Source organism: Dendrobates tinctorius, unplaced genomic scaffold (genome assembly GCF_039654945.1).
Source record: "Dendrobates tinctorius isolate UK_male_01 unplaced genomic scaffold, ASM3965494v1 ptg000028l, whole genome shotgun sequence".
Classification (NCBI taxonomy): Eukaryota; Metazoa; Chordata; class Amphibia; order Anura; family Dendrobatidae; genus Dendrobates; species Dendrobates tinctorius.
In genome coordinates, this window is record NW_027361696.1 from 60,067,576 (window position 1) to 60,095,403 (window position 27,828).

Below are 27,828 nucleotides of genomic sequence, written 5' to 3' on the forward strand. Positions count from 1 at the left end.
CAAAATCTCCCTTATCCTCTAGTCACTTTGGTCACAGCTGTGCCATCGAGCCTGTGACATAGCGCTCAGATATTCAGTGGGCCTCACACAATCCAAAAGTGTCCAGTGTCCACTAGTGTGAGCAGAAATTCAAAATCTCACTTATCCTCTAGTCACTTTGGTCACAGCTGTGCCATCGAGCCTGTGACATAGCGCTCAGATATTCAGTGGGCCTCACACAATCCAAAAGTGTCCAGTGTCCACAAGTGTCTGCAGAAATTCAAAATCTCACTTATCCTCTAGTCACTTTGGTCACAGCTGTGCCATCGAGCCTGTGACATAGCGCTCAGATATTCAGTGGGCCTCACACAATCCAAAAGTGTCCAGTGTCCACTAGTGTGAGCAGAAATTCAAAATCTCACTTATCCTCTAGTCACTTTGGTCACAGCTGTGCCATCGAGCCTGTGACATAGCGCTCAGATATTCAGTGGGCCTCACACAATCCAAAAGTGTCCAGTGTCCACAAGTGTCTGCAGAAATTCAAAATCTCACTTATCCTCTAGTCACTTTGGTCACAGCTGTGCCATCGAGCCTGTGACATAGCGCTCAGATATTCAGTGGGCCTCACACAATCCAAAAGTGTCCAGTGTCCTCAAGTGTCTGCAGAAATTCAAAATCTCCCTTATCCTCTAGTCACTTTGGTCACAGCTGTGCCATCGAGCCTGTGACATAGCGCTCAGATATTCAGATGGCCTCACACAATCCAAAAGTGTCCAGTGTCCACTAGTGTGAGCAGAAATTCAAAATCTCACTTATCCTCTAGTCACTTTGGTCACAGCTGTGCCATCGAGCCTGTGACATAGCGCTCAGATATTCAGTGGGCCTCACACAATCCAAAAGTGTCCAGTGTCCACAAGTGTCTGCAGAAATTCAAAATCTCACTTATCCTCTAGTCACTTTGGTCACAGCTGTGCCATCGAGCCTGTGACATAGCGCTCAGATATTCAGTGGGCCTCACACAATCCAAAAGTGTCCAGTGTCCACTAGTGTGAGCAGAAATTCAAAATCTCCCTTATCCTCTAGTCACTTTGGTCACAGCTGTGCCATCGAGCCTGTGACATAGCGCTCAGATATTCAGTGGGCCTCACACAATCCAAAAGTGTCCAGTGTCCACAAGTGTCTGCAGAAATTCAAAATCTCCCTTATCCTCTAGTCACTTTGGTCACAGCTGTGCCATCGAGCCTGTGACATAGCGCTCAGATATTCAGTGGGCCTCACACAATCCAAAAGTGTCCAGTGTCCACAAGTGTCTGCAGAAATTCAAAATCTCCCTTATCCTCTAGTCACTTTGGTCACAGCTGTGCCATCGAGCCTGTGAGATAGCGCTCAGATATTCAGTGGGCCTCACACAATCCAAAAGTGTCCAGTGTCTGCAGAAATTCAAAATCTCCCTTATCCTCTAGTCACTTTGGTCACAGCTGTGCCATCGAGCCTGTGACATAGCGCTCAGATATTCAGTGGGCCTCACACAATCCAAAAGTGTCCAGTGACCAATAGTGTGAGCAGAAATTCAAAATCTCACTTATCCTCTAGTCACTTTGGTCACAGCTGTGCCATCAAGCCTGTGACATAGCGCTCAGATATTCAGTGGGCCTCACACAATCCAAAAGTGTCCAGTGTCCACTAGTGTGAGCAGAAATTTAAAATCTCACTTATCCTCTAGTCACTTTGGTCACAGCTGTGCCATCGAGCCTGTGACATAGCGCTCAGATATTCAGTGGGCCTCACACAATCCAAAAGTGTCCAGTGTCCACAAGTGTCTGCAGAAATTCAAAATCTCACTTATCCTCTAGTCACTTTGGTCACAGCTGTGCCATCGAGCCTGTGACATAGCGCTCAGATATTCAGTGGGCCTCACACAATCCAAAAGTGTCCAGTGTCCACAAGTGTATGCAGAAATTCAAAATCTCCCTTATCCTCTATTCACTTTGGTCACAGCTGTGCCATCGAGCCTGTGACATAGCGCTCAGATATTCAGTGGGCCTCACACAATCCAAAAGTGTCCAGTGTCCACTAGTGTGAGCAGAAATTCAAAATCTCACTTATCCTCTAGTCACTTTGGTCACAGCTGTGCCATCGAGCCTGTGACATAGCGCTCAGATATTCAGTGGGCCTCACACAATCCAAAAGTGTCCAGTGTCCACAAGTGTCTGCAGAAATTCAAAATCTCACTTATCCTCTAGTCACTTTGGTCACAGCTGTGCCATCGAGCCTGTGACATAGCGCTCAGATATTCAGTGGGCCTCACACAATCCAAAAGTGTCCAGTGTCCACTAGTGTGAGCAGAAATTCAAAATCTCACTTATCCTCTAGTCACTTTGGTCACAGCTGTGCCATCGAGCCTGTGACATAGTGCTCAGATATTCAGTGGGCCTCACACAATCCAAAAGTGTCCAGTGTCCACAAGTGTCTGCAGAAATTCAAAATCTCACCTATCCTCTAGTCACTGTGGTCACAGCTGTGCCATCGAGCCTGTGACATAGCGCTCAGATATTCAGTGGGCCTCACACAGTCCAAAAGTGTCCAGTGTCCACAAGTGTCTGCAGAAATTCAAAATCTCCCTTATCCTCTAGTCACTTTGGTCACAGCTGTGCCATCGAGCCTGTGACATAGCGCTCAGATATTCAGTGGGCCTCACACAATCCAAAAGTGTCCAGTGTCCACAAGTGTCTGCAGAAATTCAAAATCTCCCTTATCCTCTAGTCACTTTGGTCACAGCTGTGCCATCGAGCCTGTGACATAGCGCTCAGATATTCAGTGGGCCTCACACAATCCAAAAGTGTCCAGTGTCCACAAGTGTCTGCAGAAATTCAAAATCTCCCTTATCCTCTAGTCACTTTGGTCACAGCTGTGCCATCGAGCCTGTGACATAGCTCTCAGATATTCAGTGGGCCTCACACAGTCCAAAAGTGTCCAGTGTCCACAAGTGTCTGCAGAAATTCAAAATCTCACTTATCCTCTAGTCACTTTGGTCACAGCTGTGCCATCGAGCCTGTGACATAGCGCTCAGATATTCAGTGGGCCTCACACAATCCAAAAGTGTCCAGTGTCCACAAGTGTCTGCAGAAATTCAAAATCTCCCTTATCCTCTAGTCACTTTGGTCACAGCTGTGCCATCGAGCCTGTGACATAGCGCTCAGATATTCAGTGGGCCTCACACAATCCAAAAGTGTCCAGTGTCCACAAGTGTCTGCAGAACTTCAAAATCTCCCTTATCCTCTAGTCACTTTGGTCACAGCTGTGCCATCGAGCCTGTGACATAGCGCTCAGATATTCAGTGGGCCTCACACAATCCAAAAGTGTCCAGTGTCCACTAGTGTGAGCAGAAATTTAAAATCTCACTTATCCTCTAGTCACTTTGGTCACAGCTGTGCCATCGAGCCTGTGACATAGCGCTCAGATATTCAGTGGGCCTCACAAAATCCAAAAGTGTCCAGTGTCCACTAGTGTGAGCAGAAATTTAAAATCTCACTTATCCTCTAGTCACTTTGGTCACAGCTGTGCCATCGAGCCTGTGACATAGCGCTCAGATATTCAGTGGGCCTCACACAATCCAAAAGTGTCCAGTGTCCACAAGTGTCTGCAGAAATTCAAAATCTCACTTATCCTCTAGTCACTTTGGTCACAGCTGTGCCATCGAGCCTGTGACATAGCGCTCAGATATTCAGTGGGCCTCACACAATCCAAAAGTGTCCAGTGTCCACAAGTGTATGCAGAAATTCAAAATCTCCCTTATCCTCTAGTCACTTTGGTCACAGCTGTGCCATCGAGCCTGTGACATAGCGCTCAGATATTCAGTGGGCCTCACACAATCCAAAAGTGTCCAGTGTCCACTAGTGTGAGCAGAAATTCAAAATCTCACTTATCCTCTAGTCACTTTGGTCACAGCTGTGCCATCGAGCCTGTGACATAGCGCTCAGATATTCAGTGGGCCTCACACAATCCAAAAGTGTCCAGTGTCCACTAGTGTGAGCAGAAATTCAAAATCTCACTTATCCTCTAGTCACTTTGGTCACAGCTGTGCCATCGAGCCTGTGACATAGCGCTCAGATATTCAGTGGGCCTCACACAATCCAAAAGTGTCCAGTGTTCACTAGTGTGAGCAGAAATTCAAAATCTCCCTTATCCTCTAGTCACTTTGGTCACAGCTGTGCCATCGAGCCTGTGACATAGTGCTCAGATTTTCAGTGGGCCTCACACAATCCAAAAGTGTCCAGTGTCCACAAGTGTCTGCAGAAATTCAAAATCTCACCTATCGTCTAGTCACTGTGGTCACAGCTGTGCCATCGAGCCTGTGACATAGCGCTCAGATATTCAGTGGGCCTCACACAGTCCAAAAGTGTCCAGTGTCCACAAGTGTCTGCAGAAATTCAAAATCTCCCTTATCCTCTAGTCACTTTGGTCACAGCTGTGCCATCGAGCCTGTGACATAGCACTCAGATATTCAGTGGGCCTCACACAATCCAAAAGTGTCCAGTGTCCACAAGTGTCTGCAGAACTTCAAAATCTCCCTTATCCTCTAGTCACTTTGGTCACAGCTGTGCCATCGAGCCTGTGACATAGCGCTCAGATATTCAGTGGGCCTCACACAATCCAAAAGTGTCCAGTGTCCACTAGTGTGAGCAGAAATTCAAAATCTCACTTATCCTCTAGTCACTTTGGTCACAGCTGTGCCATCGAGCCTGTGACATAGCGCTCAGATATTCAGTGGGCCTCACACAATCCAAAAGTGTCCAGTGTCCACAAGTGTCTGCAGAAATTCAAAATCTCACTTATCCTCTAGTCACTTTGGTCACAGCTGTGCCATCGAGCCTGTGACATAGCGCTCAGATATTCAGTGGGCCTCACACAATCCAAAAGTGTCCAGTGTCTGCAGAAATTCAAAATCTCACTTATCCTCTAGTCACTTTGGTCACAGCTGTGCCATCGAGCCTGTGACATAGCGCTCAGATATTCAGTGGGCCTCACACAATCCAAAAGTGTCCAGTGACCAATAGTGTGAGCAGAAATTCAAAATCTCACTTATCCTCTAGTCACTTTGGTCACAGCTGTGCCATCAAGCCTGTGACATAGCGCTCAGATATTCAGTGGGCCTCACAAAATCCAAAAGTGTCCAGTGTCCACTAGTGTGAGCAGAAATTCAAAATCTCACTTATCCTCTAGTCACTTTGGTCACAGCTGTGCCATCGAGCCTGTGACATAGCGCTCAGATATTCAGTGGGCCTCACACAATCCAAAAGTGTCCAGTGTCCACTAGTGTGAGCAGAAATTCAAAATCTCCCCTGTCCTATAGACACCTTGTACCTTGTTTTACATTACTATATAGTTTGTTGGATTTTGTCTACATTTCTACCAAAAATGAGGAAGGCTGGTGGAAGAGGCCATGGAATTGGGCGGGGGTTGGCAGCTGGTAATGATGGTGTTGGTGATGGATCTGATGGTAGTGGCAAGAGCAAAATAGGACCAAATGCAGGAGGTGTTGAGCCTGCGTCATCGTCTGGCTCCATAAGGCTTCGAAGGCTTAGTTTTCTAGGAGTTGGCAAACCGCTTTTAACGCCAGAGCATCAGGAAAAAGTTTTGTCTTACATTGCTGACTCAGCCTCCAGCTCTATCTCCTCCTCTTCTTCAGTTGTAAAAAGTAAAAGCACTGAGTCGTCATTGGAGGCTCATGTTCATGAACCACACCTTTCCTTGTGTCCTTCACCCCAACCAAGATTGAAGGATGACACAGGCCATACTACTGATTACTCCATGGAGCTGTTTTCACATACCATGCCTGGATTATCAAGTCAAATGGTGAATTACCCAGGCCAAGATGAATCTGACATTGAGTGCACTGATGCACAGCCGCTGATGGAAGATTCTGCTGGTACATTCACTCAGAGCACTACATTGTCCTCGCAGTGTACAGAGCCAGATTCTGACCCTGATCAGACTCAGGTGCCCCTTCCCGCACACTATACCACCATACACGGTGACACAGAGGAAGGTGCACATGACATTGAAGAGGAGGTGATGGATGACCCAGTTGTTGATCCAGATTGGCATCCATTGGGGGAAGAGGGTGCTGCTTCCAATAGCTCAGATTAGGAGCATCCACAGCAGACATCGACATCGCAACAGCTGTTATCTGGCAGGCCCGGAGCACTCCAAAGACAGGTTCCAAAAATCAAAAGAGTTGCTGGACAGCTTGTCCAGAGGGTCAAAACATCACAGCGTGCTAGGCCGCAAAATGTCTGCCAAAGTAGGAAGAGTGCAGTGTGGCACTTTTTTGAACAAAATCCTCATGATCAGGCCAAGGTTATCTGTAAGAAGTGCGCAACGACCTTTAGCCGAGGGAAAAATCTGAAAAATTTGAATACCAGTTGCATGCTTAGACATTTAACCAGCATGCACTTGCAAGCGTGGACACAACACCAAACCTCAAGTGCCACATGTGCAACTGATCACAACGAAGGTAGTCAGCAACGCTACATTGTTTCCCCCACTGTAAGCCCACCGGTTAGCACAGCAGCAAATGTTGAGGTGTCGTTGCAAGGCCACAGCAGTCAGGGAATCCCACTGTTATATCAACGCGTTTCGAAATGTATACCATTTCTTCTTCAGGGGATGACATATATGATCAGACAGAACTGTCACGGATTATATAGAACAGAAGTTCAAACAAAAAAAGATTCAAAAAACGGCGCCAAAAGGTCACATGTCATCTGGTACAAATGTCAGAGTTCAAAGTGTCATAGTTAAATTAATGTATTAGTTAAATTAAAATCATTAAAAACATATTACTTTTATTATTCCATAGATAAAAGAAAGAAAAAAGGAATGGGAAGATAAAAAAGAACAAAGAGGGGAAGACCCGTGTAAAAAGAACTCCTGACATCAAGAGATAAAAAATAGGCACAGTGGTTGTCTCAGACCACTATACCAGGATTGGTTATACCTAACACGAAAAGAAAAAGTCTCCAAAAAATGTCTTTTTGTATATATAAACGAATTTTAATTAAAAATGATCTTTTTGACAATAAAATTCTTTCTTTTTATTAAAAATGTATGTAAAAAATGTATATGAGAAATTTAAAAATATAAAAAATGTATATGAGAAATATATAATATAATAAAAATCAGTACGATTAGTTCCAAATCACCTGAGAGGGGGGGGATAATTTTATTCATAAGTCCTTGGAGTGTTCGTAACGAAATGAACAGTTGCTAATTATAGAGAGCTCTCGCAGCATTCAAAAAACAGGATCGCCTCCTGTGCTGTCTCAGAGCAAAGATCAATCAGTATGATCTATCACACAAGGGGGAGACCTCAACTTCATCCGTGGATCCTCACGGTGTTTTATAGGGAAAAGAGCAGAGACACCGACTATGGAGAAATCATACAGCAGTGAATGAAGAAACCAGGATCGCACACCGCGATGTCCCAGTGCAAAGGGAGGAATTTAGAAAAAGGAAGAAAAAGAGACTGTATGCCACCAATATAGAAAAAGTGGCATTATTTTCTTACAACATTATAATATATAATTATATGAAAGAGATATGTACATTGAAAGGGACATATGACAAATATAAAACATTACAGAAAAAAGTCACATATGAAAAAACACTACAGAAATAAAAAGTCGCATATAAAAAAGGGGTTAATCATACAAAATATTACAAAAATCATTAGGATTATATATGATTGCATAATTAAAAATAAAAGAGAAATTCATTAAATTTATCAAATTTTAAAGAAAGACCTCTGTAATTTCGTTTAATCCATAAGGCTTGAGTATATTTAGCCTGTAGATCCAAAACACTTCTTTTCTATTCAATTGCCCTATTCTGTCAGGATTATCAGCAGGAATATGTTCAATTGGACTGATTTTTAGTCCACTCGGATCCTTATTATGTTTAATAGTAAAATGTCTTGACAGACCATGTTGTAAGAAACCCCTCTTAATATTGTATCTATGTGAATTAACCCTTAGATGTAGGGGTTGGGTTGTCCTTCCAACGTATTGTTTTTTACATCCACATTCAATTAGATATATTACAAATTCCGTAGTGCAATTCAGGTAGTTTTTTATAGGAAAGATTTCATTAGTGATAGATGATTTTATAGTTTTTTCCTTATGTGTAATAATCTTACAGCAGAGACAATTTTTCTTGCCACACTTATAAATCCCTTTTAAAGAGGCATGAATAGGGAATGCAGATATAGTTTTTTGTCGACTAGGGGCCACCAATCCCTTAATGGTTGGTGCCCTTCTAAAGGTTATTCCTGGATTACTAGGTAAAAATTTTTGTAGAATGGGATCGCTTAAAAGTATATACCAGTTATCACATAAAATTTTGCGTATTCTCGTATGTTCAGCACAATATTGAGTGGTAAAATTAGTCATAAATTTTTTATTATCTAGTTTGACTATTTTATCTCCATTAATAAGAGTGTCTTGTGATATACTGACACACCTATTATAGGCGCTATTAATTAGATTATTGGGGTATTTTTTATCCATGAACCTATTTTTTAGAATATCGGCTTGGTCCTTAAAGTCTTCAAAGTTAGAACAATTTTTTCTGATTCTCCTAAACTGATTCTCTGGGATATTTCTTAGCCATTTACCATAATGTCCACTATTAAAAGGAATATAACTATTAATGTCCACATTTTTAAAAAAGGTTTTTGTTAAAATAGCATTATCCCTAATAAAAATGGTTATATCTAAAAAATTGATACTATTCTGATCATAAACTGCGGAAAATGATAAACCCCAGTTATTGTTATTAATATCATGAATAAAATTATTAACATTATTGTCAGAATTGTCCCAAATAAAGAAAAGGTCATCAATGAATCTCTTGTACATGATTAGATTATTACACCACTTGGTATTAAAAATATAAAATTCTTCGAACACCCCCATAAAGATATTTGCATACGTTGGTGCGACCTTTGAGCCCATCGCAGTCCCGAGCTTCTGATGGTATAAATATCCATCAAATGTAAAATAATTATTCCTCAGAATGAAATCCATACCTTTTAATAAAAACTTTTTTTGTTCTTTGGACAACCTACTATCTTTAGTTAAAATTTTATTAAAACAGGCTAAACCCAAATTGTGTGGTATATTTGAATATAATGAAGACACATCCATAGTGAGTAATAAATAGTCAGATTTCCATTGAATTTGCTGTAAAGATTGAATAAGATGAGTGGAATCTCTAATGTAGCTATTTAGGAGCGGAACATTGGTAACCATAATTCTATCAATGTAATGGGATAGGTTACTCGTTAGTGAACCTATACCTGAAATAATCGGTCTTCCTGGGGGGTTTATTTATCAGATTTATTCTGAATAACTATCCCTCCTCCTTTATCTGCTGACCGCACTATAGGAGGAGGGATAGTTATTCAGAATAAATCTGATTACTGTAATGAAGCAATGAGAATATTATCTGATGAAAAATATTATAGTAAAAACTCATTAGACATCATTCCAGAAATAAGAGTAAAATATGACATATTAATTCAGGAGGGTAAGAATATGAACATCTTTAATAAAAAGGAATTAAAATTTCTTACTGTTCAAAACCCACGAATTCCTTTTTTCTATCATTTACCAAAAATTCATAAGGATTTATTAAACCCCCCAGGAAGACCGATTATTTCAGGTATAGGTTCACTAACGAGTAACCTATCCCATTACATTGATAGAATTATGGTTACCAATGTTCCGCTCCTATATAGCTACATTAGAGATTCCACTCATCTTATTCAATCTTTACAGCAAATTCAATGGAAATCTGACTATTTATTACTCACTATGGATGTGTCTTCATTATATTCAAATATACCACACAATTTGGGTTTAGCCTGTTTTAATAAAATTTTAACTAAAGATAGTAGGTTGTCCAAAGAACAAAAAAAGTTTTTATTAAAAGGTATGGATTTCATTCTGAGGAATAATTTTTTTACATTTGATGGATATTTATACCATCAGAAGCTCGGGACTGCGATGGGCTCAAAGGTCGCACCAACGTATGCAAATATCTTTATGGGGGTGTTCGAAGAATTTTATATTTTTAATACCAAGTGGTGCAATAATCTAATCATGTACAAGAGATTCATTGATGACCTTTTCTTTATTTGGGACAATTCTGACAATAATGTTAATAATTTTATTCATGATATTAATAACAATAACTGGGGTTTATCATTTTCCGCAGTTTATGATCAGAATAGTATCAATTTTTTAGATATAACCATTTTTATTAGGGATAATGCTATTTTAACAAAAACCTTTTTTAAAAATGTGGACATTAATAGTTATATTCCTTTTAATAGTGGACATTATGGTAAATGGCTAAGAAATATCCCAGAGAATCAGTTTAGGAGAATCAGAAAAAATTGTTCTAACTTTGAAGACTTTAAGGACCAAGCCGATATTCTAAAAAATAGGTTCATGGATAAAAAATACCCCAATAATCTAATTAATAGCGCCTATAATAGGTGTGTCAATATATCACAAGACACTCTTATTAATGGAGATAAAATAGTCAAACTAGATAATAAAAAATTTATGACTAATTTTACCACTCAATATTGTGTGAACATACGAGAATACGCAAAATTTTATGTGATAACTGGTATATACTTTTAAGCGATCCCATTCTACAAAAATTTTTACCTAGTAATCCAGGAATAACCTTTAGAAGGGCACCAACCATTAAGGGATTGGTGGCCCCTAGTCGACAAAAAACTATATCTGCATTCCCTATTCATGCCTCTTTAAAAGGGATTTATAAGTGTGGCAAGAAAAATTGTCTCTGTTGTAAGATTATTACACATAAGGAAAAAACTATAAAATCATCTATCACTAATGAAATCTTTCCTATAAAAAACTACCTGAATTGCACTACGGAATTTGTAATATATCTAATTGAATGTGGATGTAAAAAACAATACGTTGGAAGGACAACCCAACCCCTACATCTAAGCGTTAATTCACATAGATACAATATTAAGAGGGGTTTCTTACAACATGGTCTGTCAAGACATTTTACTATTAAACATAATAAGGATCCGAGTGGACTAAAAATCAGTCCAATTGAACATATTCCTGCTGATAATCCTGACAGAATAGGGCAATTGAATAGAAAAGAAGTGTTTTGGATCTACAGGCTAAATACACTCAAGCCTTATGGATTAAACGAAATTACAGAGGTCTTTCTTTAAAATTTGATAAATTTAATGAATTTCTCTTTTATTAATTTTTAATTATGCAATCATATATTAATCCTAATGATTTTTGTAATATTTTGTATGATTAACCCCTTTTTTATATGCGACTTTTTATTTCTGTAGTGTTTTTTCATATGTGACTTTTTTCTGTAATGTTTTATATTTGTCATATGTCCCTTTCAATGTACATATCTCTTTCATATAATTATATATTATAATGTTGTAAGAAAATAATGCCACTTTTTCTATATTGGTGGCATACAGTCTCTTTTTCTTCCTTTTTCTAAATTCCTCCCTTTGCACTGGGACATCGCGGTGTGCGATCCTGGTTTCTTCATTCACTGCTGTATGATTTCTCCATAGTCGGTGTCTCTGCTCTTTTCCCTATAAAACACCGTGAGGATCCACGGATGAAGTTGAGGTCTCCCCCTTGTGTGATCGATCATACTGATTGATCTTTGCTCTGAGACAGCACAGGAGGCGATCCTGTTTTTTGAATGCTGCGAGAGCGCTCTATAATTAGTAACTGTTCATTTCGTTACGAACACTCCAAGGACTTATGAATAAAATTATCCCCCCCCTCTCAGGTGATTTGGAACTAATCGTACTGATTTTTATTATATTATATATTTCTCATATACATTTTTTATATTTTTAAATTTCTCATATACATTTTTTACATACATTTTTAATAAAAAGAAAGAATTTTATTGTCAAAAAGATCATTTTTAATTAAAATTCGTTTATATATACAAAAAGACATTTTTTGGAGACTTTTTCTTTTTCTTTTCGTGTTAGGTATAACCAATCCTGGTATAGTGGTCTGAGACAACCACTGTGCCTATTTTTTATCTCGATGTCAGGAGTTCTTTTTACACGGGTCTTCCCCTCTTTGTTCTTTATTATCTTCCCATTCCTTTTTTCTTTCTTTTATCTATGGAATAATAAAAGTAATATGTTTTTAATGATTTTAATTTAACTAATACATTAATTTAACTATGACACTTTGAACTCTGACATTTGTACCAGATGACATGTGACCTTTTGGCGCCGTTTTTTGAATCTTTTTTTTTTTGAACTTCTGTTCTATATAATCCGTGACAGTTCTGTCTGATCATATATGTTATCCCCTGAAGAAGAAATGGTATACATTTCGAAACGCGTTGGGAAATAAATGGATTAATCTTTCTCCTAAATACTGGATTAGTGATTTTATCTGGTAGCGCACAAAAGTCCAAGAATTTATTCCGAAATCAGATGTTGAAGCGGTCGCAGAGTTGACCTTTGGACGTGCAGCAAGCAGATTACTGACCCTACATGCTTTAATCTCTCCTAAAAAGGGTGAGTAGATTCTAATTTACTTTTTCTGCAATAACCCGGATAAGACCCTATTGCGCTTTTTCTGTTCCTTTAGCTATATTACTGTTATAACAACGAAAGACTGATTCTAGGCCATCAGAAAGAACATCAACTCCATCACCATCATCAACCCTCTCTCAGTCCACCCTGTCCACCGCTACTTCCACCATATGCAGCTCTCAAGTCCAGCTCACCCTCCCAGACACTATGAGTAGGTCAAGAAAGTACTCAGTCTCTCATCCGCGTACACTGGGTTTGAACGCCCACATTGCCAAACTAATCTCGTTTGAGATGATGCCCTTTCGGTTGGTGGAAAGCGCAGCTTTCCGCGAACTCATGGCCTATGCAGTACCACGCTATGACCTACCCAGTCGCCACTTCTTCTCTCGCAAAGCCATCCCAGCCCTCCACCATCATGTGAAAGACCGCATTGTCCATGCACTCAAGCAGTCAGTGAGCGGAAAGGTGCACCTCACAACTGATGCATGGTCCAGTCGGCATGGCCAGGGCCGTTACGTGTCCATCACTGCGCACTGGGTTAATGTGGTGGATGCAGGGTCCACAGGGGACAGCGGTGGTGGGACAGTGCTGCCTAGCCCACGGTATAGGAAACAGTTGGCTGTAGGCGTTCGACCCTCCTCCTCCTCCTCCTCCTCCAGAAGCGAAAGCTCGTCCACAGAGCGCAGTCGTACGAGCACTCCATCTGCAGCTGCCACTGTTGCACACGAGGTGTCCCCCTATCGAGCAGCTAGTGGAAAGCGTCAGCAGGCTGTGTTGCAGATGATGTGTTTGGGCGACAGACACACCACGGAGGTGCTGGCCGAGTACTTTCAGCAACAAACTGAGTCATGGCTGGGCAGTGTACATCTTGAGGCAGGCAAGGTAGTTAGTGTTAACGGCCTTAATTTTGTGGCAGCCATAGCCCTTTCAAAACTCAGCCACATACCTTGCTTGGTTCACACCTTGAACCTGGTGGTGCAGTGCTTCCTCAAAAATTATCCGGAGTTAACAGCCCTGCTCCAGAAGGTGCGAAGACTGTGCGCGCACATCCGCCGGTCGCCTGTACACTCCATTCGTATGCAGAAGCTGCAGCGATTGCTCCACCTTCCCAACCACCGCCTCATTATCGACATTGCAACAAGGTGGAACTCCACCCTGCACATGGTGGAGCGGCTGTGCGAGCAGAGGCAGGCCATAATGCATTTGTGGGAGGATACACGGCCAGGCACTTTGAGAGCAGACATGGAGTTTACAGGTGTGCAGTGGTCGAAGCTGAAAGACCTCTGTAAAGTCCTTCAGTGTTTTGAGGAATGCACACGGCTGGTAAGCGCAGACGACGCCATCCTAAGCATGAGCATCCCACTTATGCGTCTGCTCATGCAAACTTTGACGCACCTTAAGGAGCAGGCTTCTGCAGCCAATGTTGATGAGGAGGAAGAGGAGGAGGGAATCCTTGATGACATTCAGCCATTGTCTGCTCAGGGACCTCTCCTGGACGAGGTGGAGGAAGAAGAGGAGGAGGATGATGATGGGGATGATTACTTAGGGGAGGAGGATGCATCTCGTGGGGCAAGTGAAAATGTTGGCGTGGCAAGGTCTGGTACAGGGTTTGTGCGTGACTGGAGGGATGTGGATTTGCCAGAAAGTGCTCCTCCAACCAGCACTCGCAGTGCATCATTGACACCGGGAACATTGGCCCACATGTCAGATTATGCCTTGCAGATCCTAAAAAGGGACCCCCGCATTGCCAAAATGATGAACGATGACGACTACTGGTTGGCCAGCATCCTGGATCCACGCTATAAAGGCAAATTACAAAACATCATGCCACAGGACAACCTTGACCTAATATTGGCTAATAAACAAGCAACTCTGGTAAATCGGTTGCTTTAGGCATTCCCAGCACACAGCAGCGGTGATGGTTCTCACACGAGCCGTACGGGCCGGGGTCAGCTTGGCAGAGGTGTTCGTGGTGCACACAGCAGAAGTGGCGTTGGAGACAGGGGTTTCATGACAATGTTGTGGACTGATTTTTCAAGTACCGCTCACACAACTGGTAATACTGCATTGATGGAAAGTGACAGGAGACAGCAGTTGTCAACTATGGTTACAAACTACTTTTCCTCCCATATCGATGTTCTCCCACACAGGTCATTCCCCTTTGACTATTGGGCCGCTAAACTGGACACCTGGCCTGAATTGGCACAATATGCCTTACAGGAGCTCGCTTGCCCAGCTGCAAGTGTGCTATCGGAAAGAGTCTTCAGTGCAGCTGGATCAATCCTGACAGAAAAAAGGACCCGTCTGTCAACCCAAAATGTGGATGATCTAACCTTCATTAAAATGAACCACGCATGGGTTTCCAAGGATTTTGTCCCACCTTCCCCTGATGACACATAGGGTGACAGAAAAATGGCTTGCTTTGGTCCACCTCTTCCTGGGACTTGACCTATTTCACCTTTTGCATCAGCTGAATGTCCAACATCAACATATGCCACTTTCTAAAACTCCCTAACTGTTCTGCCTCCCCCCCATGGCCGGGGTCACCACCTAGCGCACGACACCATGTGAGTGCCGTTGCCCTGGACAGGTGGGTAGGCCGACTCTTGGGCGCGGGCACTGGCACAGGGTCCCTCATAGTGCAATCAAGTGTCTCTGACGGTGGTGGTGCACACCCGCCGTCAGACACACCACCGTACTATGAGGGGCCCAGTGCCAGTACCGACGCCCACGCGTGGGCCCCCCTTGCTTGGGCAGGGCCCCAGCATTTGCAATCTTTACCGCTCCCTGCTCCTCCGCTGTGTAGTCTGGGCCGTCAAATCCATACTGTGCCTGACACCGTTTGAGCCTGCCTCCTGATGTATAGACATATATTTTGAATGTGTACGCTATCCATACATGTTATCTGGGGATACAGTACCCTTTCTAACCTTTGTGCAATCACGTGCAATCCATACTGGGCCTAACACCGTCTGAGCCTGCCTCCTGATGTATAGACATATATTTTGAATGTGTACGCTATCCATACATGTTATCTGGGGATACGGTACCCTTTCTAACCTTTGTGCAATCACGTGCAATCCATACTGGGCCTGACACCGTCTGAGCCTGCCTCCTGATGTATAGACATATATTTTGAATGTGTACGCTATCCATACATGTTATCTGGGGATACGGTACCCTTTCTAACCTTTGTGCAATCACGTGCAATCCATACTGGGCCTGACACCGTCTGAGCCTGCCTCCTGATGTATAGACATATATTTTGAATGTGTACGCTATCCATACATGTTATCTGGGGATACGGTACCCTTTCTCACCTTTGTGCAATCACGTGTAATCCATACTGGGCGTGAGAACGGCTGGCGAGCTGTTAAGCAAGCTACAGCACCTGTGGTTTGCACACGTAATTTTTTCATTTTTTCAGGAATGATGGTTAGGCCTAATTCCGGAACTGCGGTTGACCTGCACTTATTGGGAAATCATTGTTCGCGGGTAATAATTGTAATCAGTGATCCCCATCACTAACGTTGTTCAGCGGGTTATCTGCACCTGTAAGCGACAAACGCTGGCCTTTTCAGTGTAGCGCACATGCAGCCACGGACATATAAGGGCATGACACACCAGTTATTGGCCAATCTCATGTGCCAGAGCCTCACGTGTCCCTCTAGTAAGCCGGACTCGGACCGCGGGGCATGACGAAGTCTCGTTCGTTAACGGAATTAAGCTTGCAATGTGTGCATCTGTTCTGTAGCTGGCATGGTTGAGGTTTCCCAGGTGGAGTCGAATTTAACCGTAGGCTCCACTCCTGGTGGTGCCCTTCTGGACATTCCTTTAAGGTTCAGCTTTGCAACCATACTGCCCACGTAAAACAAACACTTTGCCTTCATGAACGCTGTTTGGAGGGTCATGACTCGTGGGAATAACGCCGCCCAATCAGTTAACCTGCTAGAGAGATCGTTCGTTGCTCCCAAGCATGACATCACACTCCCTAGGAAGAAGGTAATGCCACTGTGGCGACCGTACTCCTGGGGGCGACACAAGTGCACTGATGCCCAGCCACTGCTCGATGAATCTGCTGGTACATTGACCCAGACCACTACATTCCCCTCGCACGCTACACGGCCTGAATCTGACCCTGATGAAACTCAGGTTACCCTTCCCATATACAGTTCCATCTTACATGGTGACAAAGAGGCAGCTGCAGATGAAAGTGCAGGTTCGGCCCACCCGCCATCAGACACACCACCGTACTATCTGGGGCCCTGTGCCAGTGCCGTCGCCAACGAGTGGGCCCCCCCTGCTTGCTCAGGATCACAGCACTTGCAAAGTTGAAATACTGTGCAGTGAGATGGAAGATGGGGACGACGAGAAGTCCAGACAAGTACAGGGATTCCCTAGCGAGGAGACTTATTTGATTGTTTTCAATGTTGGGACAGCAATTTTTGGGGAGCACTATACTCTGGAGAATGATAGATGGGGCCCACCATACACTGGAACATTCCAAAGGTGGACATCAGACACTGGAGCAGCATTTACAGGGCCCATTATACACTAGAGCATTAGAAATGGGGCCCATTATGTTTGGAGTATTATTTGGGCCCATAAGACAGTGGAGCTTCATCCATGGGGACCAACATATACTGTAGCATTATGTGGAGCTCATCATATACTGTTTCAAACATTATATGGGACCAATGATTCTGTATGGAGAAATAGATGGGCCTCATCATGAGATGTAAAAAGTGAAGTATTTTTCATTGTACTATACCGCTATTTCTCTGCCGTATCGGAGCATGATGAGTTGTGGTATGTGTTAAAGGGGCGCTCTTTCGCCCAGGGCACATGAAAACCTGGGGCCAGCCCTCCCCCCCCACAGTCTGTAGCCAAATAACCCCCATTTTTCAGTGCGTAACTTGTATTATGAAGTTAATTAAGGTTGACAAGCTTAAGTAAGAAGAATTGATGCTTTTGGCATTCAAATGGGCACTGTTGGTGTGTTTCCTGTCCTCCTCTCACTGCCGACTTTTATTCCCCATTGACTTACATTGGGTTTCGTGTTTCGGGACGACCCCGACTTATCCCTATAATCGGACGATCTTGCTCGACCCGACTTTTGGAAAAGTCGGGTTTCACGAAACGAAACGCGACCCTAAAAAACCAAAAGTCGCTCAACTCTAGACCCCAGCCTAATTGTTACAATAGACATGTAGGCAAATCTTTGACAGGTACAGGTATGTCTCTCGAGCACCACACCTAGAAGTTGTTCCAGGTGATGTCTGTGATTTTAACTGCTTGGAAATATTGCATGAAGTAGAAACCTACTTGTAGCAGAATAAACCAGTCCTCCTGAGATACGACACTTAGAATGAAAACTGAGCCTCGACGAACCAAGTGCATAGAGAGCATCTTGCATTATGATTAAAAAAAACCTAATTAATGGCTTCTCATGTTTATCACACCCAATAATAAGGTGGCATGTTGCTTTTGCAATGGTTTTTCATAACATTCATCCATAAATGGGTACATCTGTACATAGTCATTTGGTTGTGCCACAGTAGTTAAGAAGTACAGAATACATAACCCATGAAGGCAACTTAAAGCACCAGATCAGTTTTGATAAGAAATATGTTTTAAATTACTACTTAGTAGAAGAATGCATAAATCGGAGCTTTACTTAAACCCCCTTAGATGCTGCGCTCAGTAAAGGCTGTGGCATCTAAGTGGTTAGACAGAGAGACAGTGCCATAATCATAATAATTTCATTTATATGGCACCAACGTATTCCGCAGCACTTTACTGTTGAACGGATCCACATACTGTATGTTTCCAGTTGGCACTCGAGATGAGCGCTGTGCTGGCATCTAGGGGTGGCGTCCCACTTGTCAAGCAAATCTGAAGACCGCCACTCACGTAAGTTTCAATTAATCCTTGACTTTATTCCCTGAATAGCTCAGTACATATATACACTGCTCAAAAAAATAAAGGAAAAACAACAGAATATAACTCCAAGTAAATCAAACTTCTGTGAAATCAAACTGTCCACTTAGGAAGCAACACTGATTGACAATCAATTTCACATGCTGTTGTGCAAATGGTATAGACAACAGATGGAAATTATTGGCAATTATCAAGACACACTCAATAAAGGAGTGGTTCTGCAGGTGGGGACCACAGACCACATCTCAGTACCAATGCTTTCTGGCTGATGTTTTGGTAACTTTTGAATGTTGGTTGTGCTTTCACACTCGCGGTAGCATGAGACGGACTCTACAACCCACACAAGTGTCTCAGGTAGTGCATCTCATCCAGGATGGCACATCAATGCGAGCTATGGAAAGAAGGTTTGCTGTGTCTGTCAGCGTAGTAGCCAAAGGCTGGAGACACTACCAGGAGACAGACCAGTACACCAGGAGACGTGGAGGAGGTCTTAGATGGGCAACAACCCAGCAGCAGGACCATTACTTTCACCTTTGTGCAAGGAGGAGCACTGCCAGAGTCCTGCAAAACGACCTCCAGCAGGCCACAAATGTGCATGTGTCTGCACAAATGGTTAGAAACCTGCTCCATGAGGATGGTCTGAGTGTCCAACATCCACAGATGGTGGTTGTGCTCATAGTCCAACACCATGCAGGAGGCTTGGCATTTGCCACAGAACATCAGGATTGGCAAATTCGCAATGTGCTCTTGAGTCTTCATTGATGAAAGCAGGTTCACACTGAGCACATGTGGCAGAGTCTGGAGACGCCGTGGAGAGCGATCTGCTGCCTGCAACATCATTCAGCATGACCAGTTTGGCAGTGGGTCAGTAATGGTGTGGGGTGGCATTTCTTTGGAGGGACGCACGGTGTTGGGCTGTGAGCACAACCCCCATCTGTGGACATCGGGCACTCAGACCATCCTCTTATAGTCACTGCATATATATGGCCCCCTGGAACTTTTCCCACATATCATGTTTCAAACATAAAGATACCAAATGTAAATTTTTGGTGAAGAATCAACAACAAGTGGAACACAATTGTGAAGTTGAACGAAATTTATTGGTTATTTTAAATTTTTGTGAAAGTCAAAAACTGAAAAGTAGGGCGTGCAATATTATTCAGCCCCTTTAACTTAATACTTTGTTGCGCCACCTTTTGCTGCGATTACAGCTGCAAGTCGCTTGGGGTATGTCTCTATCAGTTTTGTACATCGAAAGACTGAAATTCTTGCCCATTCTTCCTTGGCAAACAGCTCGAGCTCAGTGATGTTTGATGGATATAAAGCATGATATGTGGGAAAAGGTTGAAAAGTTCCAGGGGGCCGAATACTTTCGCAAGGCACTGTGTGTGTGTGTGTGTGTATATATATATATATATATATATATATATATATATATATATATATATATATATATATTTTGTGATAAAACACTCCGGGATCGCCTTTGCTGGGGTCAAAGGTCACGTGCATTCAGCAAGGAACTCAGGCGCAGAGCTGGGATTTGGGTGTAACTGACCCTGGGTCAGGTTTATTAACGGTGAAAGCAATGCAAAAGGAAATAAAACATAAAACAAATCCTTGCCTGTCCGGCACTAACTAAACAATGGACAACCTAACTACCAACTGGCGGGCTTCTCCCGTCCAGCCAAACCACAGTTGCAGTGGGCACTGCTTCCACTCACGTGTCTCTCACACAGACAGGCTCTCTGTGTTCCCAGGCTGAGACACTCACACAACCACCTTGCATCCTTTTATATCCACCTCCCATTATTCATTAGCAAGCAGGTGCGATACTGACCAGACTAGGCCACATAGGAAAGGAATCTGGGCGAGATATACCTGCCCTCATCCACTATTCCCACATGATTCTCACATATCCCCCCCCCTCTGCTCAGACCACTCCGGTCGAGCAATGACACCCGCCAAACAGTGCACTCGGGACAGGGCATCTGCATTTCCCATCTGTACCCCTGGGCGGTGCTCCACCGTAAAAGTGTAGGCCTGCAGGGCAAGGAACCACCGGGTCACCCGGCTATTCCGTTCCTTGTTCAAGTGCATCCACTTGAGAGGGGCATGGTCAGTGATCAACCTGAACTTTTGGCCCACCAGGTAATATTTGAGGGCCTCTAGAGCCCACTTAATGGCGAGGCACTCTTTTTCTACGACTGCATACCTTTGCTCGTGTTTATTCAGCTTCCTGCTGAGATAGAGGACTGGGTGTTCCACTCCGTCCCTCACTTGTGAGAGTACGGCCCCGATACCGGTATCAGAGGCATCCGTTTGTACCACAAACTCACTGCGGAAGTCCGGAGTCACCTGTACGGGCTGAGAGCAAAGTGCCCGTTTTAGGCTATGGAAGGCTTCTTCTGCCGCTAAACTCCATTTAATCATGACGGAGTCTTTCCCTTTTGTAAGATCCGTCAGGGGGGTAGCGATGGCTGCAAAATTGGGTATGAACCGGCGATAATAACCGGCGATCCCCAGGAAGGCTTGCACCTGCTTCTTGTTGACAGGTTGTGGCCAGTCCTGAACCGCCTGAATCTTATCAACCTGGGGTTTAACAACACCCCTCCCAATTACATACCCCAAATACCGGGCTTCTTCTAGCCCGATGTGACATTTCTTGGGGTTCGCGGTTAGACCTGCCTCCCACAGGTCGTCAATCACAGCTTGTACTTTCTGGAGATGAGTCTCCCAGTCCAAGCTGTAAATGACAATGTCATCCAAATAGGCCGAAGCGTACCGCCTATGTGGCCTCAAGACTCGATCCATCAGTCTCTGGAAGGTCGCCAGTGCCCGTGCAGTCCAAACGGCATATACACATACTGAAATAAACCTTCCGGCGTAGCAAATGCCGTCTTTTCTCTGGCAGCCTCAGCCAGAGGGATCTGCCAATACCCCTTTGTTAGATCTAGGGTCGTAATATACCGGGCTTTTCCAAACCGATCTATTAACTCGTCGACCCGGGGCATAGGATAGGCATCAAATTTTGAGACCGCATTCAGTTTCCTGAAGTCATTGCAGAACCGGATGGTGCCGTCCGGTTTAGGAATTAGCACAATCGGGCTGGACCACGCACTGTGCGATTCCTCAATGACTCCTAACTCTAACATTGCCTTCACTTCTCGGGAAACGGCTTCACGGCGCGCTTCCGGGATGCGGTAGGGCTTTACGTGAACTGTGACACCAGGTTCCGTTACGATGTCATGTTTCATTAGCATAGTCTGCCCGGGTTTTTCTGAGAAAAACTTTTGGTTGTGAAGTAGAAACTGCCTGACCTCAGTCTTTTGCCGCTCCGAGAGAGTCTCTGCAACCCGTACCTCCGGCATGGTATGCGGGCAGACAGGACGGGCCAGCTCCGCTGATAAGGCAGACCGATCCTTCCAGGGCTTTATCAGATTTACATGATAAATCTGTTCAGGTTTCCGTTTACCTGCCTGGTATACTTTGTAGTTTACTTCACCAACTCTTTCCTTGACCTCAAAGGGGCCCTGCCACTTTGCCAGGAACTTACTGTCCACCGTGGGGACCAGGATCAACACCCTATCTCCGGGTGCAAACGTACGGATCTTGGCGCCCCTATCATAGATTCTTTTTTGGGCTCCTTGAGCCTGTACCATGTGTTCTTTGACGATAGGCATAACAGCCGCAATACGGTCCTGCATTTGTGTGACGTGATCTATCACTGTTTTAAACGGAGTGACCTGACCCTCCCAGGTTTCTTTTGCAACGTCTAACAGTCCGCGAGGACGTCGGGCGTACAATAACTCGAAAGGCGAGAATCCCGTGGAAGACTGGGGTATTTCCCTGATGAAAAATGCAAATACGGAAGTAAATAGTCCCAGTTCTTCCCATCCTTGTCTATCACCTTTCTCAGCATCTGCTTCAGAGTTTTATTGAACCGTTCAACCAACCCGTCTGTTTGAGGGTGATACACGGATGTGCGTAACGGTTCGATTTGTAACAATCGGCAGAGCTCCTTCATTATCCTGGACATAAAGGGGGTCCCCTGGTCGGTGAGTATCTGTTTTGGTATACCGACCCGACTAAACACATGCACCAGTTCCTTGGCAATCGTCTTGGTGGCCGTGTTACGCAAAGGGATGGCCTCCGGGTAACAGGTGGCATAATCCAAGATGACCAGGATATGTTGGTGTCCACGTGCAGACCGTGGAAGGGGCCCAACTAAATCCATCCCAATCCTCTCAAACGGGACTTCAATAATAGGTAGGGGTACCAAAGGGCTACAGAACCGGGGCTTAGGTGCAGAGGCTTGGCAGTCAGGACAAGACTCACAATATACACGAATATCGTGATGCATGCCTGGCCAAACAAAACAGTGTAATATCCTTTCGGTGGTTTTCTGGACTCCCAGGTGACCTCCCATCACATGTCCGTGGGCCAGGTCCAACACCTGCCGCCGGTAGGGTTTTGGCACGACTAATAGTTGCACCGTATCTTCCCCCTTTTTCTCTATCTGATAGAGTAAATCATTCTCCAGAACCATGTAAGGATATGCCAGCCTAGAGCAAGGTTCTACGGGTACCCCATTTATCACTTTTACATTTGTCCTAGCCTGAGAAAGGGTAGGATCCTTTATTTGCTCGCTTTGGAAGTCATCTTTCTGAACTTCTAAATCCGGCAAACGGGGAGGTGGACGGCTGTCGGCCTCCTCCTCTTCCCCGGTCTCCTCCGTATCACCCGCCATGACTGAAAACGGGAACGGCAGGTCATTTCCCGCAGACTCTTCCCCAGAGTCTTCCGGGGAGACCTCTTCCAGGGGTTCGGGACCCACACGTGCCCTGGGAGAAGAATCATGTACACTATTACCCTGGGGTATCAACTGATTCTCCCACAATTGCCAGAAGTGGGGAAAATCCCGGCCCAGGATAACATCATGCAATAACGCCGGGACGAGTCCCACTTTATGTTGCACAGACCCATAGGAAGTTGTAATGCATATGACCGTGGTGAGGTACGAACAGGTGTCTCCATGCACACACGTTACAGAAAATTTGTCTGATGGTCCAGTCGGGGCTGACACCAGACTGGCCTTAACCAGAGTCACCACACTTCCCAAGTCTAACAATGCCACCACATTTTTGCCATCAACAGTTAAATCACACAAGTGTTTTTCCACATCCTTTTGACCGGCATTCACACTCACTACCCGTGCAACCATAGACATGCGGTTTTTAGAGTCTGTGACGTCGCACTGCATGGGTTCAGTAGTGACCGGACAGTTCACAGCAATATGTCCCATCTCTTGGCAGCGGAAACACCTAACGGGCCCCTTGCTTAGACCATAGTTCGTTACTCTCGGCCTCGCAGTGCGGGCAGTCCCGTTTTCCTCCCCCACTGTCTTAGGGATTTTTCCATCTCCCCTACTCCCTGGAACAGTCTTACCAGTTCCACGTGGAGATGATGAAGAACGAGGTGGGGTAGCATCGTCTCGGAGTCCTTCTGCCACGGAGTAACGTTCAACCAGATCCACCAGTTGATCTGCCGTCGTAGGATTTCCATGGCTTACCCACTTCCTCAGGGCTGGCGGTAGAGCTCTCAGGTACTTGTCCATGACGACTCTCTGGATTATCTCTGGCGCTGTCAACACCTCGGGTTGTAGCCACTTCTTCGTCACGTGGATCAGGTCGAACATCTGTGACCGCGGTGGTTTATCCGGCTGATAAGTCCATTGATGCACTCTCTGTGCACGGACAGCGGTCGTCACTCCCAGCCGGGCCAAGATCTCAGCTTTCAATTTGTCAAAGTCCTGCGCAGCTTCAGGTTCCAAGTCATAATACGCCTTTTGGGCCTCACCGGAAAGAAACGGGGCAATCAGGCCGGCCCATCGTGCCTTCGGCCATTTTGCTCGCACCGCCGTCCGTTCAAACGTGGTCAGGTATGCCTCGACGTCATCTTCGGTCGTCATCTTCTGCCAGTACCGACTCACGTGAATCACTCTCGACTCTGCTTCCAGGTTAACCTCAGGTAAGCTTGCCAGGCGCTGCGCCACCTGCTGGAGAAGCGATCGATCGGTAGTTGTCATGTCCACCAACTCCTTCAGCTGGGCCATCATCACCCGATTAGCTTCTTGCTGGACGGCGGTGGACTGTACCAGTGCTTTCACCACGTCCTCCATGCTCATGCTTGCAACGTGATGCCCGCGTTCTCCACCACAATGTGATAAAACACTCCGGGATCGCCTTTGCTGGGGTCAAAGGTCACGTGCATTCAGCAAGAAACTCAGGCGCAGAGCTGGGATTTGGGTGTAACTGACCCTGGGTCAGGTTTATTAACGGTGAAAGCAATGCAAAAGGAAATAAAACATAAAACAAATCCTTGCCTGTCCGGCACTAACTAAACAATGGACAACCTAACTACCAACTGGCGGGCTTCTCCCATCCAGCCAAACCACAGTTGCAGTGGGCACTGCTTCCACTCACGTGTCTCTCACACAGACAGGCTCTCTGTGTTCCCAGGCTGAGACACTCACACAACCACCTTGCATCCTTTTATATCCACCTCCCATTATTCATTAGCAAGCAGGTGCGATACTGACCAGACTAGGCCACATAGGAAAGGAATCTGGGTGAGATATACCTGCCCTCATCCACTATTCCCACATGATTCTCACAATATATACAGTATATATACACAGTATATATATGTACTGAACTTTTCATAGAATAAAGTCAAGGATTAAATAAAACTAACTGTACATAAGTGCCTTCAGATTATGCTTGAGGGTGCTTTCACATTGCACTTGTCTTCACATTTGTGGGTCCATTTGGGGTTAAAGTCCGAATCACCCTGCAAAACGGGATTCGGATGTACGAGTCTATTGGGCCATAGACTATAATGATGCTGACAAAGTGAACGTGGACTCTGACATGCATCATTTTCTCATGTATACGCCTTACTTGAGGCACTCAGATGTAGTAGACTCAGTCTGGGTGGCAGCCTCCAGTAGGCGTACATGCCCTAAAATGGTGCATGACAATGCATGTCTGCTCTGCTGACACTGCCACTTTGTGGCGGGGTTTGGACGCAAGTCCCGACAAGACTCACAAGCATGAACATAGGCGTAATGTTAAATCACCCTTATAGTTAAGTCAAGACGTGCTGACAATATAGAGCAACACATAGTTCAACAGTAACGGGAGGAGGGACAGCATCGGTCACAAGCTTCCAATCTATAAACTACTTATTTAAACTTTTTATTCATAATGATGTCCCCCATGACTGCGTTCTTAAAGGATACCTGAAAGTGTCATGCTTTATAGACTTTATGCACCCCAATCCAGAAGCATTGCAGTGCAATATATGACCAATCAAGTTTATTAAAGATCAAAAATAAAAAGAGTAATAAAAAAATTTGAAAATCTGTAAATAAATATTTGCCTTTTTCCCCTTATTCACTTATTTATTTTGAAAAACAAAAAGTCCCCCTGGCATAATTGTTATGGTTGTTTGCCATTAACCCAGCTATAGAAATCAGTTTAAAACATCATGTTATTTATCCACATTGTGAGTGCTATAAAAAAATATATTGAAATAACCCAGGAATTACCACACTGTTTTTTGTTCTTCAGCCTGCAAAAAATTAAAAAATAAAGGGTTTTCACAATAACAAATTTCAGAAATGGTACTGAAACAAAAAAATGTCAACTCATCAAAAAGAAAAAAAAGTAATAATAAAGTTATGGCTATTTGTTTTGGAAAAATAGCAAAACATAAAATGCTTTGTAAATTAGGTATTGCCTTAAAGGGAATATATCTGTATAATCAATCCTACCAAGCCGTCTATATGGGTATGTAGGTCATAGGAAGGTGAATACAATGACACCTTGATATCTGTGATCTGACGTCTTATTCCAGAGAAGTCCATATTTTTCTTAATATGTAAATGAGCTGTTATGGTCTATGGGCCGGACATAGATCTCCTCGAGAATCTGCCTCCAGAGCTTATTTTTAATTAAAGGGACATTTACCAGTGTGAGACATGTAGATCAGGAGAGCAGCCTGTCTATCATTACCTGTCACAATGATAATGCCAGTTTTTATTTAAAGTGATCTCTAGAGGCAGATTCTCGGGGAGATCTATGTCCTGCCCATAGATCTTAACAGCTCATGTGACACTTGTCTGTGATGAGCGTCAGCTTACGCTGAGTCGTTTTTCTTTAGAGAGTGGACCCTCTGGGCCGTGGCACCCACCTAGGGCGAGCTGACCTTGTGAGAAGCCAACCCCTATACAGGGAGTGTCAGGGGCAAGACCAAGGGGATGAGCCACCACGACAGCTCGGACCAGACGGCCGGCTCACGGAAGCAAGACAAGGCGAGACAAGACGTAAGTTCAAGATAACTTAATTACGGAACAGTTCAGGGTAACAACAGGTGCAAAACGTAAGCACACAGGGAACACATAGCAAGGTGCGTGCGTGGGCAAGTCAAGGTCCATAGCATGGTACGTGCCAGGTGGCACGCCTGGGTACAGGCAAAGGCACAAATGGCATCGTACTCCGGACAGCTGGCAACGATCGACATGATCAGGGCATCAGGCTGCGGACATCAGCTCCGGACATCAGGCCGCAGTCATCAGGCTTACAATCTCTGGCAGTGATCGGCAGGTTCCGGGCATCTGGCAGGCAAACCAGGGTTCAGGCAAGGAGGCACGACAGATCTCCAGGCATGGTGCGTGTTAGGGAACACGCCAAGGTTCAAGGCAGGATTCCAGGCAGGGTGCGTGATAGGGGCACACCAGGGTCCAGGGAAAGGTGCAAAGCAGGGTGCGTGTGTAGGGGACACGCCAGGGTTCAAAGCAAGGTGAAAGGCAAGGTGCATGTGTAAGGGACACGCCAGGGTTCAAGGTTCAACTAACAATACAGCTTGCATGTGTAGAGACACGCCAAGGCAGAAGGTACAAGGCAGAGTCCTGCACGTGCAGAGAGACAAGCCAGGGTCAGGTTCAAGGCAGAGTCCTGCTCGTGCAGAGGGCACGCCAAGGTCAGAGTTCAAGACAGAGTCCTGCACATGTAGAGAGACACGCCAGAGTCAGGTTCAAGGCAGAGTCCTGCGCGTGCAGAGAGACACGCCAGGGTCAGGTTCAAGGCAGAGTCCTGCGCGTGCAGAGGGCATGCCAGGGTCAAGGTTCAAGACAGAGTCCTGCTCGTGTAGAGAGACACGCCAGGGTCAGGGTTAAAAGCGGAGTCCTGCGC

At 44.6% G+C, this 27,828-nt stretch overlaps 1 long non-coding RNA gene across 1 annotated transcript in view; it reads left to right on the forward strand.

Annotated features, from left to right (window-relative positions):
- The window catches only part of LOC141084934 (uncharacterized), a 167,356-nt gene that overhangs the window by 20,788 nt on the left and 118,740 nt on the right, over positions 1–27,828 (forward strand). Inside the window, exon 2 of the long non-coding RNA XR_012231172.1 lies at positions 26,798–26,960. This is a non-coding gene — a long non-coding RNA (uncharacterized lncRNA). The remainder of the gene's footprint in view (positions 1–26,797; positions 26,961–27,828) is intronic.